This window comes from Pygocentrus nattereri, chromosome 17 (assembly GCF_015220715.1).
Source record: "Pygocentrus nattereri isolate fPygNat1 chromosome 17, fPygNat1.pri, whole genome shotgun sequence".
Lineage (NCBI taxonomy): Eukaryota > Metazoa > Chordata > Actinopteri > Characiformes > Serrasalmidae > Pygocentrus > Pygocentrus nattereri.
Genome location: NC_051227.1, coordinates 30,866,537 through 30,882,601, shown reverse-complemented (window position 1 = coordinate 30,882,601; position 16,065 = coordinate 30,866,537).

Here is a 16,065-nt window from a genome sequence, read left to right as displayed (position 1 = left end):
GGTGGTCAGGGCGGGAGGAGAGTCGGGGTTCTCCCAGGCTGCGGAGAAACAAACCCTGTGAAACAAACCCGTCTCCCCGCGCTAAGCGCTGTATTGGGGTGGGTGGGGGGTGGAGGAGGGTCTCCGTGCGTGATGTTTTCTTGGAAATACGAAAAAAAAGAGGATATGCTGAAGAGCTTGATTTGTTAAAAGGCGAGGGTGAAGTGCTGCGCTATTTCGCCCCCTCCTTTCTCTCCCTCCATCCCTCCCCTCCCTTTCTCCCCCACTCCCCTGTCTCATGGCTGACGTACGTTGCTAGCTGTGCTAGCACTCCCAAAGCAAGAGTACCCAACAGCAGCGCAGTCCCCCAACACACACACACACACACACACACACACACACACACACACGAGGAAAATGACGATCAGAGAACAGGTCACGGAGCGTGTCGTCCTCTGATCTATAGCTGGAATAAACCGGCAGCTACAGATTAATAACGAATCAGGCGTTTCAGTGTGAAAGTGAAGTTGAGATGTTCAGGTGTCTCAGACTGAAGGGCTGTGAGGTGGTGGGCACACCAGACACAGCCATGAGTGACGTTAATGTGAAGAAATCAGGGACTTTCGCATCAACCTGGGCTTCGCTGTGAAGGCCGGTGTTAACACAGAGGCCGGTCAGTCGGTCAGTCAGGCTGAATGGCGGCGTTTCTTGTGTCCTCGTTCGAATGTTTCCCTGTGAAGGTTGTTGGGGATTTGGTGTAAACGCCCGCACATTGGCGGTGAAATATGGCTGCGGTTTTGAAGTAAATGGCTCGAAGCGCGAGGCTGAAAGATCAGTAAATCACCTGGAGAAGGCTTTGGGCTGTGGACTGCTGGTGACATGACCAAATGAACGGCTACAGGCAGAAGGGCCTCCACAAACCGAGGGGGCCGTATTTATTTATTTATTTATTTATTTATTTATTTATTCATTCAAGACCAAAACCTTTATTTCCGTTCTTCACAAGGTCCTTCTCGTTGGGCGTTTAATTTAATTTTATTTCATTCTGTTTTGTTTTTGAGGTGTAGATCAGGCGGTGTTGGAGTTTCAGGCGAAAGTACAGATGATACATAATCAGGCAACACTGAGGATCTTTCATTAATAAATGAAGGAACTGTTTGCCGGACTTGCCTGTTTAAAATGACCACAGGCGGCTCGATTGCGAAGATAAAACAGTAACGAATCTTCGAAAAAGATTATTAATTATTCTTGAGCCGTTTGGTAAAATGAGAGATTTAAAACACTGACCATTTTAAAGTTATTCTTTAAAATGATTCTTTTTAAAATAAAATAAAAAAATATCTGCACGTGTCTGTACACGCCTATCAGAAATTGTGTCCAAACCGTTTAACTGGAATTATCAGCTTTCTAATCAGAATTACTCAACATTGTTTATTTTATTTTTTAAAGCTTTATCGCGGGGACTTTTAAATGCTTTCATATAGATTATTAACAAAAATAATGGATATATTTAAATGGTTCGTCAATAATAATAATAATAATAATAATATTATTATTATTATTATTATTATTATTAACAATTTTGCTACATTAATTTTTCATTTACGAATCTGTTCACATAAAATGTTAAATAGAATTAGAAAAACTGGATATCTGAAGAAGGGACAGAGAGACACAGAGAGAGACACAGAGAGAGACACAGAGAGAGAGATAGAGAGAGAGAGAGAGAGAGAGAGAGAGAGAGAGAGAGAGAGAGAGAGAGAGAGAGAGAGAGAGAAGGCCAAGGCCTATGAGAGCCACACTCTCTCCGTTACTGAGGTTTGTATATATGAACACATTCAATGTACAAAAAACGTACATTAGTCTGTGAATTCAGTGACAATCTTTTAAATCGTACGAAACGCCTTCAGACGTTCGATGCTCCGCGTCATTATCCGCTTAGACGGCAGTGGTTGTGCGGCAGATGAGGCGGGTGTGTCACTCACCTCATTATATTAACCCCGCATCTCCGCGCTGCTCTGCTAAGGCCGCGGTGCCAGACCCTCTCTGTTACAGACTCAGGCCTAAGCTAAGCTAACTCAGCACCTCCTCACACACAGCACCCATTTCAGTGCGACCCTCGCGACGCTCTCTCAGCCCGGCGGGCTGGTAAAGCAGACAGGCGCTCTTACCTTTCCGGTGGTGAGCAGTGTGGGTGAAGCCTGCGCTCTGCCTCAGTACAGCACTCCTTTCTCCCTCAGTCAGACTCTACTATACCGCATGTCTCTATAAAGGGGATGCTGATTTTTTTTATAGGGCTGAATTGAGCTGCCTTTCTGAAAGGGAATTTAAAGTTCACTCACTCCCCCCATCACGTGGTGTGGAAATTAGGAGCAGGAGCTGAGCGCTTCTCTAAAGCCTCAGTGCGCTCCGAGCAGGGGCCACTGCCCTGACTGCCCATTTACACCCCCTAACCCCCCCTCAGCTCCGTTCTCTCACCAGCGCTGCTCGCCTTAGTGACGGACCCGTTCAGGAAAACAGGGGGCACTAATAATAATAATAATAATAATAAAAGGTAATCTTAAAACGCTGAAGTTTCTGTTGACGGCGAATTTTTAGTACGAAAAGCAAAATTAATTAGCTTGAAATGATCACTATTAAATGTTATATTTTTACTTGAATGTGTGCTGCTCAGTGCAACGCTGTGTTGCTGAGAGCGAGACACTTCTTCTCCCCTAATGTAAAGCACTCAAACGATTTTCTCACTTCATTTGCTGAAACTCAACTGAGGTGTTCACAGTTGTGGCGATGTGGTTGGTAAAGGATAGAAACGATGAGAAAGAGACAGATGAAAGGAAAAATATTCTGGTATAAACATTATTTTATCAGATTGTGACCCTCTACCTTTGATCTGAAGCTCTTCCACACAAGAGTCAGCAGGATCTCCCACTGTTTAATATGCTGGAGGCAAACACTGGCATTCTTTATTCATCTAGATGTGTTTATTTACCAAAAATATGGGTTCCTCAGTTTATCTGATTCTATTGTAATTAACCCGTTGGTTTTTCTGCCTACTGCACTGTAAACAGCCATTTTAAACCGGTATTCTAACCATAACCATCATAACCATAACCATTATAACTCTAACACATTTTATTTATTTATTTTTTTAGTTTTGATCTATGAAATACTCTCCTGAAAAGTCCTTGCACTTGTGTTGGTCTGCATTGAGAACGAGAGCTGATGAATGTCACAGGGGAGTCATCATGCTGTGATTTATGTGTAAGGGAGTGAGGGTTCTCTTTCCTTGGAAAAACATTTGCCTGTATAATTGGTCATGGGCGATGGGGGTCCAAGCTAATAAACAACAAAGAGAAGAGCTGACATGGAGTATAAGCCCCTCTCCTCTCTATACCTCTCTCTCACTTTGGCTCTATTTCTCACCCTCTATCCCGCCTTCGCCTTTCAGCCTTCTTCACTTAAAGTCACATACTTCTTCACCTTCAAGTCTGCATTATTAACATTCCCATGTTCCTGTGGACGGTGTGTTTAGGTGTACCCCTGTCCGATTGTCAGCCTATGTGGAACATGTCTGTCTCACACATTCCCGCTTGTATTGTTTTGTATGGCAGGTCTCCACTAGCAGTGCCTGTGTATGTGATGGTGGCTGATAGGCAGTGTGGAGCAGTGACATCACAGTGGCTCCCTCTCTATAGGAGTCTCCCAGCGACCCACCGCCCAGGAACCAGCATAAGGCCCTGCTGCCTCTGTCCGTACCTCACTGGTGAGTTTCTGTTCAGCACCGGGTGTGCATGCTGCACCCTCTCTTTAACCATCACCTACAGGCATGCTTACAAAATACTTTCTAGATGTACAAGCTAAGTTTGGGCACCCCTGCTCAAATTATGTTTTTGTAATTGTTGCTGTTCTAAGTGAAAGTAAGTACAGAGAACACTACTGCGCATTATAATGCAAAGTTTCTGTGTATTTACTGAATTTAACACACTGGGAAATAATAAAACATAAAATATGGCCCGTGCAAAGGTTAGGATGCATTATATATTTTTGTGTTGTATTTTTTTCAATATGTTAAACTCAGCAAATACGTTTTTTTTTTCATTTTCATTTACGTTTAATTTTCAAGTTTATTCTCTGTAGAAATTGTATCTTATTTCACTTACAAAATCACACAAAACCCTTTGAATAAGGGTTTTCAAACCTTTTTATACAGCTATATACAGAGAGTATTAATGTATGTTACTGTATTTATGTAAAGCAGACTAAATGTAAAACATTATTTTTCTTTTTTGTTGTTGCTGAGGTGGTTTGACAATCCAGAACATTATTAGGAATGCAGGTAAGACACTCATGCGCTGGACTGCATTTTGCCCTATTTTAACATCACCAGTTTTGGGCAGTTCTGAGGAAGATAATTTAAAATTATTACTTTTGCAAAACAAAAGTTGTTACAAATGAAGTAGTTACATTTAAATTTTGTTGACTACGCTTCTTTTCGGGATGAAAATGCTATTGAAAACATCTTAGCTTGCCGTGCTGCCCTCTATAGAACAAATTCCACAGAGAGCGCTTTCATAAATACAGGGGGTATGGTGGTCTGTAGCTTAATGTAAATGGGCTAAGAGTAATAGAGATATTAGCAAATACTTTTTAAAAGTTTTGGAAATAAATCAGCCAAATCTACTTGTTTCATTGCTTGTCACGAAGCAACAACTAAATAGTGATTATTCCTTGTGAACCCAACCCCTTTTCAGACTGAACAGTACATTTATACACAGGACTGAGAAGTTTGAAATATTCATTTTCACTGACTCTGTAATGGCATAATTTATGTTTAATTTCTGAGACGTTAAACAATGTCAAAACTGTAGTTTAATGTTGGAATACATTTTCACATTTTCTGTGATTGAGTCATTTAACATTATGCTTTTTTTGCATTATTTCTTATGCAGCATTATAGTATAGTATGTTCAGGCTAACATTCTTTCATATGTTCTATTTTCACTTTGTGCCATCCTGCCTTTATCTCAGTGTCACATGTGTCTTTCATGAGAATGATCATCTAAAGTTTCGGTGAGTTATTTGTGTAATGATATAGGGAGTCAGGTTACTGAAGTTCAGAGCTACACTGCTGGACAGATGCATACATAGTTTGGCTATTCTGTGGTAAGCTGTAAAATATGTTACTGTTTATAACCAGTTTCTCATCATTGCATGTAATATATATATATATATATATATATATATATATATATATATGTGTGTGTGTGTGTGTGTGTGTGTGTGTGTGTGTGTGTGTATATGTATGTATATATATATATATATATATATATATATATATATATAATAAAACCTGGCAAAAAGCCTGTAATTAAGCTGAGAGCTTCTAGAACCAACACAATGGAACGTGTCTGTTTCTGTGCTCCTCTAATTGCATTTTTATGTTAGTTGTAGTATGTAATTTGGTTAAAATTACAAGTATTTAAAGTTTCATAGCTGTTTCATTCTGACACTTTCTTTAAATTGACAGACTTAATTCAGTTGACCAGTCTTCAAATGTAAGAATGATCTAATTTATCAGGGACTGTAATGCCCGGGACATGATTGAGACCATTTAGAGAAGAGCCCAAATCGGGGCTTGTTCTTTCTTCTCTGGGACATCACATGCCAGTTGTCACATGCCAGTATTGTTACAGAAATCAGGTCGTTCATAACCAGGATTGTTGTTGAAAGCTTAACAAAACATTGGTTCTTGTCTGTCATCGGGCGAAGGTGCTGTGGTCTAAATTTTTGTTGAATTGAAATGGTTTGTTTAGCCTCACACGCGTACCAAACCCAGTAGTGTCTACAGACTGATGGATCTTGTGCTATGATGATCTCACATATAATGTTTGCAATGCGATATACCACAGATGGTTATGATGACTGTGGGAAAAAGAACACACAGAGGCTTATCTTCAGTTATCCTTAGTACCTGACGTTGACTGTGTTTGGGAAATGCTGAAACTGTAAAATGCAAGGTTTATTATAACCATAATATAACTATAATTATTAGTATATATAGCTATAATAATTTTCCTGTTCATTTTCCCTTACAAATGGCTTAGGCAGTTTTTTGTAGCCTACTATTGCTATGGACTATGTTTTCTGGTTTACTTCTACATGGAGAGATAAGAATGTCAATCAGTTGTATGGCCATCGCTTGAGGGCTGTTATTTTTGAGCACATTGATTGACAGAGGAAATTACCAACGGCGTATCACGCTGACAAACAGGCCAATCACCGTGTCGTGACAATAACCACCCCTGACGATGACATACTGAAGTTTGACTTGCAGTCACAGCATAAAGACTGTAAAAACCTGGCCATATATTTTCATATAACCATTTAGACCTGCTTTTTACCAGATGTGGAGGCTTTTTAAAGTACTACTTGAAAGAAGTGAGCTTGGTAAGAATTTGTAGTTTGCTCAGAGCTACGTGATTGAACAGCACGATTCAGAGGCAAAAAATCTCAGATGCTGAAAGGCTTGAAACCTGAGACGACAGTGTCTGGCTACACAAGACTGTGGATTAGCCTCATACTGGCTACGGGAAGCTCATTAGGCGGCACACGGTTCTAGTGGTCGTGCCAATTTAGAGATTCCTGGTTCTAAGTGTTTTATATGGTACTAAACGGATGTAATACATCAATTGCTATCATTGCTTTGAATCACCAACCTCTTGTTACCTAAGAAGCAACATTTTGAGAATTCCGTCCTCCGTTCAGTTGTCACATTCATAAAAATGCTGCGAGCGTCTTTGTATGACTTATTCAGAGCGCCGTGGCACATTGGCCAGATGGAGAAGTATGAATGAGCAGCCTCAAACAACTTGTATGAAAATTTAGCCTGTGTTATCAACCCCAGTGGTAGACCCTGGAGGCATGAAAAAACACAGAAGAGAAATATCAGACAGTGTTTTGGAAACAGCTAGATTGTGATTGAAATAATGTCTAAACGCCATTAGGCACTTTTCCTACCATCTCATTTATATTCACAGCTAATCTGACAGACTGGCCAGCCTGTGCTCTCTAAAAGACCTCTGTGGACATTGATGCTCACAGAGGGGTTTCTGTCGGTTCAACTAGTCTTAATATTTGCCTTTTTTACATCCAGTACTAATGTTTATATTCATTGTATCTTCAGTTCACAAACTAGAAACTAATCATTATGGTCATTTTCTCCACTTCCTAATAATTAGCCCTTGTGCAGCAATATAACAAGATTAGTAACTTTGGAAGGTGAAAAAAACAACAGGCAAGAGAAAAGAGGGAGTGTTAAAATAAGTTAAATGAATCTAATATGAATATAAATGAAAAAAATCAGCCAATTGTGTCATTCAGCATGACTAAATAAATGATATAAAGCACTTTTGAGTCACCACAGCCATTAAGTGCAAGTTATTAGTGTTGGGGAAAAAGCAGAGACATGTCTTTAACAGAAAATTACACTGAATACTATTTTTATCAGGATTTGGTGTGTTCAGCCTTTGCCTTTATTACAGCTTCCATTCTCTTTGGGGAATTTGTTTTTTTTTTTCAAAGAAATCTGCCAAGATTTTCTTTTTACGCACCTCCAAAGTCTTAGAAGTCGGTTGCCTTTTCTGTTTCTCACAGTCCAACATTCAGTGATGTTAAGGTCTGGACTCTAGTGTGGTCAGTGCTTTTTTCTGTTGTTTAATTTACATATGTTCTTCTTTTTTGTCTATTTTCTTTCTCAGTAACAGCATCTTGATCTGTTGAGCTACTCATCCTTTCATATCCTTAGTGTCAAGTTTTCTCTCACAGTGGACGGATGGACAGAAACATCTGTGGATTTTTCAGATCTGGTGCAAGAGTTGAGCTTGATTTATTTTTCTCCTTTGTGTCTATCTTCACTTTCAGCCCACAAATTAACAAATTGTAACATTATAAAATTATAATGTGAGTTGTAATGCCAGTAGCATATTTTACATTACATTACTGACTGAACATTTATATAATAACGGCAACAATCAGGGCTGTTTCACTTTCCTAACTCAGTTAAAGTAGTCTTACAGCAGTTTCTGAAATCTCTGAACTCCAATGCCATTGAATACATGTGGTTTGAAACATAAGCTGAATCTATAGCATTACATTCCACTATTACATTCCAAGCTTTAGATGTGTAAAAAAAGATGCTTGTTTAAATACCCTTTTTTCAGTGTAATGCTTAAGCCTACATTGCTTGATATGAGTGAGTGAACTGGAACGTTGGAGAGGCAGACAGATAGATGAAGGTCTAACACTGTTTAGACTGACCACCTTTTGAGCAAATTAATTATCAAACTACTTCAGCTTGAAACTCAGCATGTTATCAACTCCAGCATCTTCTTCTGTGCTAAATTATTTACTGCAGTACTGTCATCTCACGATGCTACAGTGTAGAAAGAGCTATAGCAGCTGGCGCAGGCCCTCATACATCTCATGCCAGCATAGTGATGTTTCCATGTGCAAAAAGTCTGCAGCGTTAATAAAAATATGTTAACCACAGCTCCAGTCAAACTACAAAGACCGTACATAGAAAATAAAGTGCAGAACGGAGTCTGTAACAACCAGAGCCGAGTGTAAACAGGGAATTTTGGCTTTGTCCATTTGTCCGTTGTCATTGATGAATTAGAAGTGGAACTGTCAATAGGATTTGTGTCATACATTTCAATAAAAATTACAAAAAAGCAAGTACATAAGCACTTTCAGCATAAGTAGCTCTTCAAAATGTTTTTGTGAAATGTGAAAAATGTTTTCTGCTTTAGATGCTATGCAGGATTAGCTTAACCTCGTCACAAGCTTAATGTTGTGTTTGATCTACAGACGAGAAATCTTGGTGAGTTTTATTGAGGAGATTGCTGGATATACTGTTTTTAATTAGGTGTACTGTGTACTATAGTCAGCACGATGTTCATACTTGCTGCAGCATACCTATTTTCAGCTGAATTCCAATCAATTCTACAAAATTTCTGCATATTTCAGTCATTGAGATGTAAACAAGGTCATTCAGTGTTTTGATGTGAAGTGCCTCATTTTAGACGTCTTAACCTTTAAATTTTGCAGACAGACATTTTGAAAAATGGGTGGAATTCCTCATTAAGTAAGTGTGAGTAGTCACTAAAGTGGAGAATTCAACCCCAACCAAGTGCATATCAAGTTTTCTCATTTGCTTATCATGTTCATTTCTGGTATGTTACTGTCACAGTGGTAATTATCCATTCATTTATATCCATTGACAGGTGGCATTTCCACAATGTGCACAATGATCACAAAAGCAAATGGTAGTAATTTCTGCGATTCTGGTCTAACTCATTCTGATTTAGGTTACAGTACTGTGGGGTACAAAACAGTGCCCTACAAAAGGACCAGCAAAGTGAAATTAGGTTTGGTGTGTGCTCACATACTTTCAATTAAAGATAACATTATGATTCTAAGGAAAAAAAATCTGAGTATGTGCTTTGTTATTTTGGAACAGCTGTGTGTGCAGAGTAAGAATAACAGACCTTCCCCCCCCCCCCCCCCCCCCCCACCAATTTAGATGTGTGTATAAGGTATATAGGTACAAAGGCAAGTATAAATGTAAATGACCTTAAAGTAAAAAAAAAAAAACTTTTTTCAAAATTTAACTTTTATGTTAACTATGCTTCACACGTATGTCCATGTATTTCTTGTGTTACCTTAGTTGTACAACTGTTCAGCCCAGACTTTTTAAATGAGACGCTGTGCAGGACAGCCATTCAGACCAAATGTTATTTACATTTACATATTAGGCTTAAAGGCACAGATACAACAACAGCCTGTTTAAAGGCAAAGGTAAACGTAGGTTAGAAATTATCATGTACAAAATGATTCTTTTTTTTGTACAGAAACACACATTATAAGTTGGCTGCAGGAAATAAAATACATAATAAAATGTAGGAAATATCCCTTTTAAGAAAATAGCATAATAGAGAATAGCAAATAGCCAGTCTAGAATATTTTCATGTAGACTTTAGTGTACACAATAACTGGCAATGACAAGGCTGGGTGACAACAGCTTGAGGTAGTGACTTGAACATTCTCAGAGTTGTGAAGAAAAGTTTCATTTTCTCAGAGTTGTAAAGACAAACCTCTCTCACTGAAATCCCCAACAATGCCTGAAGTACATGAACAAACAGAATTATAAGAATTACAAGTCACTCTGCAAGATGTAAACCTCTCATCAACATAAACACAAAGGCAGGATTACAATAGGCTAAAAAGCATAGAGGTGAGCCCTCTGAGACAAAGTTTTATGGGGAGACAGGATGACGATAAACATACCCCCACGATGGGAAGGTTGAAGTGTGGCGAAACGGAAAAAAAGTCAGGCAATTCAAAACATATTACCTCCTTTGTGAACTGTGGTTGCTGTAGTATCATGGCTTAAGCATTCGTGGCTGCCTCTGGAATTAACTCACTCTTCATTACTGGTGATGTAACTAAAGATGTCCACAATACATTGACTTTATGGTAATGTACAGAAGCATATTTCTGTATCTGCTATGAATATCTGCAGATTTACTGAATGGTATTTTGCTATAAGATAAAGATACGAAGCAGACTGCCGTTGCAGACAAGTTTAGCAAAGAGATTCAAACGACTTTCCTCATTTTTTCATAATTAAATCCATAAGACGTAAACTGCGTCATTCAGAGTGATTTGTTGTGACGTGCTACATTTTGGAGTCAGAATTGTTCACAGTTGCGGTGATAGGAACCAGACGTCTTAAGAGTTTTATGCCTCCAAAGGCTCCTTTGCAGAAAGTTGTTACATGAAGTGGTTGCTAATATGCTGCCTGATGCCTGAGACTTTGTTTTATGATGTAAGTTTTGATGTAAGCTATTGGTCAAAAAAGTATTTTTTATTAATCAGCTCACAGCAGAGAGATACATACAAGACATTCTGAGGCAAAATACCCCCCCCCCCCAAAAAAAAAAAAGTTTTACCCAGATTTACCACTGTTTTAACACTACACAAACGTTAGAAGGCATGCATAGGTTCACTGGTTGTTTTAAATAAAATAGTTATATTTGCATAGTAGACTCTCAATAAAGAAGGTATTAAACTGTAACTTTAGGTAAGGAGTATAACTGTACCATATTCCATTTCCATTATTCATTAGATTTTTAGCTGCAATGACTCCACGCATGCCATCTCGTCTCCAGCCTTTTTATTGAATTGTTCTGTTTTAAAACACTAGGTTATGAAAAGGAACGAATAGGTACCCTCACAATGTGAAAAACCTATTTACAAAAACATAATAGGACCTTAAAATCACTGCTGTACCTTTGAGGGTACTTTTACGTTGTTTGTATCATAAAGAATGAAAAAAGTGCCAGCAAAGAACCTTTTTTTCTGACAGTGTAGACAGACATCATGATCTCCATGTCCAATCACCACCACTGTAACAAAATCATAATCATAGGGTTCTTAAGTTTCCAGCCATTGTGAATGACTTTTTATATCTAAACAATTGAATCATGTAGAGTTGCTTTTAAAAATGAATGAAATTCTCATTTAAATGAGCATTTACTCAAGAACTGAAAATGGCTGCAGAACAAATCTCATAAGATGAGCATGCAAAGATGGTGAACGTTTCGCCTTTATACTATTTTATATAACTCGATGTTAATTAGGATTTCTTAGATATGTAGTTATGAGAGTGAGTTGAATTGAAGTGTGAGCCCCTAAGGGTTTAAGGGGTAACATTTAATTAGCACTCACCTAAATGGAGGGGAGTAAACTCCCTAAAACAGAGTTCTTAAAGTCTATCATACATGCCCAGAAATGAAAGGCCCAAAAAGAAAATATTCAAAGTTCTGTACTTTGACTTAATGTTTGTTCATTTATTTGATCTAATTCTGACTAATGTTTAAAAACTGTTTTCTTAGAGCCAAATCATTGTGTCTGAACAAGACTGCCATTTAAAATAGCTTGACTGTGTAGTGTGTTTTAGCAGTTACATGCTTGTGTGAAGCATTGGGAATTTAGTCCAGAAAAGAATGTTTTGCAGAACTTCATACTAAATAATTATATTTGAAGTATTGTTGGTTGTTAGACAAATGTAGTGTTTCATGGTTTAATTGACAAGCATACCTTCCAGTGATTTAATGCATGCACAGTCATGTGCAAAAGTTTAGGCACCCCTGCTAAAATGAGTTGATTTGTGAAAATAAGTGCACATTCTCTACACACTTAAACATGGCATTTAGTATTTATTTACACTTAGAACATTTTTAAACATGTAATTTGACCAAACTCTTGCATATGACCATACGACTGTATATGCCAGTGGCTATTGACACTCAGTTTAGTTTCAGATGGTCCTTTACTCATCATTTTCTCACTCATTTCTCTGTCTAGAGACACTGTGTATGATCTAGCAGATCTTTGACCCCCATGACATGGTACAACAAATTTTATCTGCAAGTAAGTTGTGACTGTTGACTATTTGAGTACTTTTAGGCCAGTTTAGTTCCATGAATATAACTAAAATCACGCTCACATAAGAGATTTGTGTGACTGTGATTTGCTTAAAGAAAATTGTAACACAATTTAATATTTTTGATAACAGACTACACTGTTCATTTATTGTATGTGCATTAAAAGAGGATGGCACCATTTCATTACATGTTAATCCAAAGTGTCCACTTGTATTTCAGTATGTATTTGTAACCGCGACATGGAACGAGCTGATTCAGATATAATATAACTTAATATTTGACACAACATAGTACTGCACATGACATTTGAGTTATACAAATATTATAATTTTGCTGGCCTTTGAACAGGGACCAGTTTGCTCTTTGATAAGGAAAACTAAATCAGAAGTACTTTGCATTACAATCCTGTTCCCATCAGTGAGGAGCTGGTTTCAGTTTGAGTATATAGCAGTCGCTGTAACAATGCTCAGTCAGTTGCTTTAGCGATTAAAGAACGTTCTGGATTTCTTTGCTGTAGTAATAAATACTTTACTCACATGTAAGAAAATATTACATATTTAAAAATCTGAAGGCTCAGCTAGAACTCTGATCATCAGAGAACAGCACAGAATGATCATCAGTAAATAGTGATGTATTAGTGCTTTAATAAAAGACCCCTCTGATGCAGCCCTGTGTATGCACACACAGCGTCCCCTCTGAAGTGTGACAGGATTGTATGTTTTGAGAACGCTCGGCTAGTTTAGTCTCGTACCCTCCCCGGCCCTGTGCTTCGTCCATCATGACACAGATTGTTAGTCTTTGGTAATCTCTTCATCTGTGCATGTTCATCTCTGTGGCAGGACCTGAGCAGAGGGAGAGATGGCTATGGAAAGCAAATGATTTCCTCTGGATCATAATTACATATCCCTCTTCTTCTGCATCCACAGACTGGCTCCTTTGCTCTCACACACCACTGACTGCTTCAGTTACTCACACCTGTCATTCAGGTTAGATATGTGTCACTGGACTGCTAAGGGACAGCTGTACAATAAATAAATAAATAAAACTTGTTGTTGGTGGTGGTGTGCATTGTACTTTTTTTGATAATAAATTAAACATTTAAATAAAAACATTTCTAAATACAAAGAGAAGAAGAACCAGCATACAACAACGTCAACGCCAGCAACGTCAACAACGATGAAGGTGCTGATGACCAAGGCATATGTTAGCACATTTTGTCAAATCCTCAGGTGAGACATTTTTATTAGTAGTAGTTTTATTCATTATTAATATTAAATATGATTATAAGTAGTAGTAGCATTGTTTTTTTTTACAAAAAGTTACTCTCAGTTGGATTAGGGTCATTCAGGAATTCAACTAATTAATTTGTCTTATTTCACACTTGTATTATTAGTCGTTTCTTTCAGAGCTGTCGCCCTTTTAGTACATTGACTTAAAGACTTTCAGTGTAGAAACTATTTTTTTTCCATAATTTAACATGTCCAAAGCTGCGCTGATATTTTAAGGGAATTATTGCGACACCTAGTGGTAGATGAGAGTATTTCAGTGCACCTTCACTCCCAGACAAATTTTGTTCAAAACAATCCACCTCTTGAAGATGAAGTCAAGCTTTGAGCAGAATGCGTTTGCATTGTAATCCTGTATTATTGAAGACACTGTATAACTGAATTGATGGAGAATTAAATTTCCATTACAGTGGATTTACATAAATCTATGTGCTTTGTATTTAACTGCTTGCATCTTCTGTGGTAGCTTATCAATAATCACCAATAGCCCCAATACTGAATACTGAGTGAAGGCACAACAGCAATTATATACTATTCCATTACCATTCATTTACAGCATTCATCTACTACTAAAAGGCAGACACGTGGACAGCTGTCTGATGCTAGCATTGTGAACAACATACCTATTCAAAGCTAAACTGCATAAATTCTGCAGTGTGTTAGGAATGCATTACCTTGAAGGATCTGTTTGCTGTACACATGACTTTTCTCATGATTCTTATAGCAGACTGGATAAATATTGGCAGTGTTCGATTTGTTCGTGCCAGAAATGAGTTGGCTTTTCTTTTGTTTGGATTTAGCAGATTTTAGATTATTTTACACACATGCACACATATATAAAGACACAAATACTTCTGACTCTATAAATATGCTGTGTGCTGACTTGACCTTTAAGCTCCAATAGAGAAGAATAGGCTGTCCAAGACGGCCCTGAGATTATATCTCTTTAAGCATGCTTATCTTTGATCTACTAACACTCATGTATCTCTTTAGGTGACTTAGGTATTCAGTGTATTGTCTGAGAAGCAAAAGTTGCATATACCTTTTAAATCAATACATTCTGAAAAATAAAGGTGCTAAAATGTTGAGGGTTTTTGGTCCCATAGAACGGACTCTGATTTGATTCTCTCAAGAACTTTTCAATGGATGGTTCTTTAACCAGTAAAATCGCCAGTGTCCACCAGCGGGCCCAACGTTTTACTACACACTTCTATAGCTTAAGAATTGCTTGGCCAGTTTACACTGAAGTGCCTGTAGTTACTGAATAATAAGCCTTAGTTTGTAATAAGCCTATGATTTTAAGCGGTTTTATTCTAAATGAAGTGTGCATGTGTGAAGCTTTTTAAAATTTAAAGAACCTCCACGTAGCATAAGGGTTCTTAAACCAATTAGGAGTTTTTGCTCTAATTGTACATCCAAGTTAAGAACCAATTAGGAACCTTTATTTTTAATATTCTGTGAGCGCTTCCAAAACCATATAGTAATATAAATATGGAAAATAGTGTTCATGTACACTCTTAGAAATAAAGATTCCATGATGCATGATATAGATTAATAAACTTTTGGTTCCCTTGAAAACCTTTTGTGTGTTTTTTTTGTTTGTTTGTTTTTAAGAATCAATTTTATAAACAGGATTTTTGGATGAAAATAGCATTTTTCATTCTTTACATTGGTATAGAAGTTTTATGTAAACACTCTTTAAACATTAAACAAACTAACATTCTTTACACCCACAAATGTCTTTTTCAACCAAAAGTGGCTCTGCTCCAGCATTGCTTAGAGAACTCTTTCTAGCACCTTTTTTTATTGAGCAATTATTTAAACAAATAAATTGTTCATTCTTTGTAAAAGTGTAGCTTGTAGGAAACAGTGAGGTTGGCATATGTACACTGGTAAAAAAAAAAAATAAAGGTGCCAGAAAGAATTTCCACATAATTTAGCAGCTCCAGAAAGAGCCTTTAAATTAGTAAAGAACCTTTATATTATGTGCAGGTTCTTTAAGCCTATAAAAGGTTCTTCACACTTCCATGTCTCTTTTCAAACATGGTTCTTTAGGGAACCAAAAGTGGTTTTTCCATGACTTCACTAAGTGCACCCTTTGTGGCATGTTTAAGAGTGTAGAGCTGCCCCCTCTCTGCACACATCTGCACTGTCCTTCACAAATGAGGAGGCCATGTTCAACAGCAAATGCAGTGAAAGAGCTTAAGCTGAGCTGAGCAGCCAACATGGACTGTTTTTCCTTCTTAATCTGGATGGTTTTCAATCTATTTTGGAAACTCAGGCTGTCTGAAAAC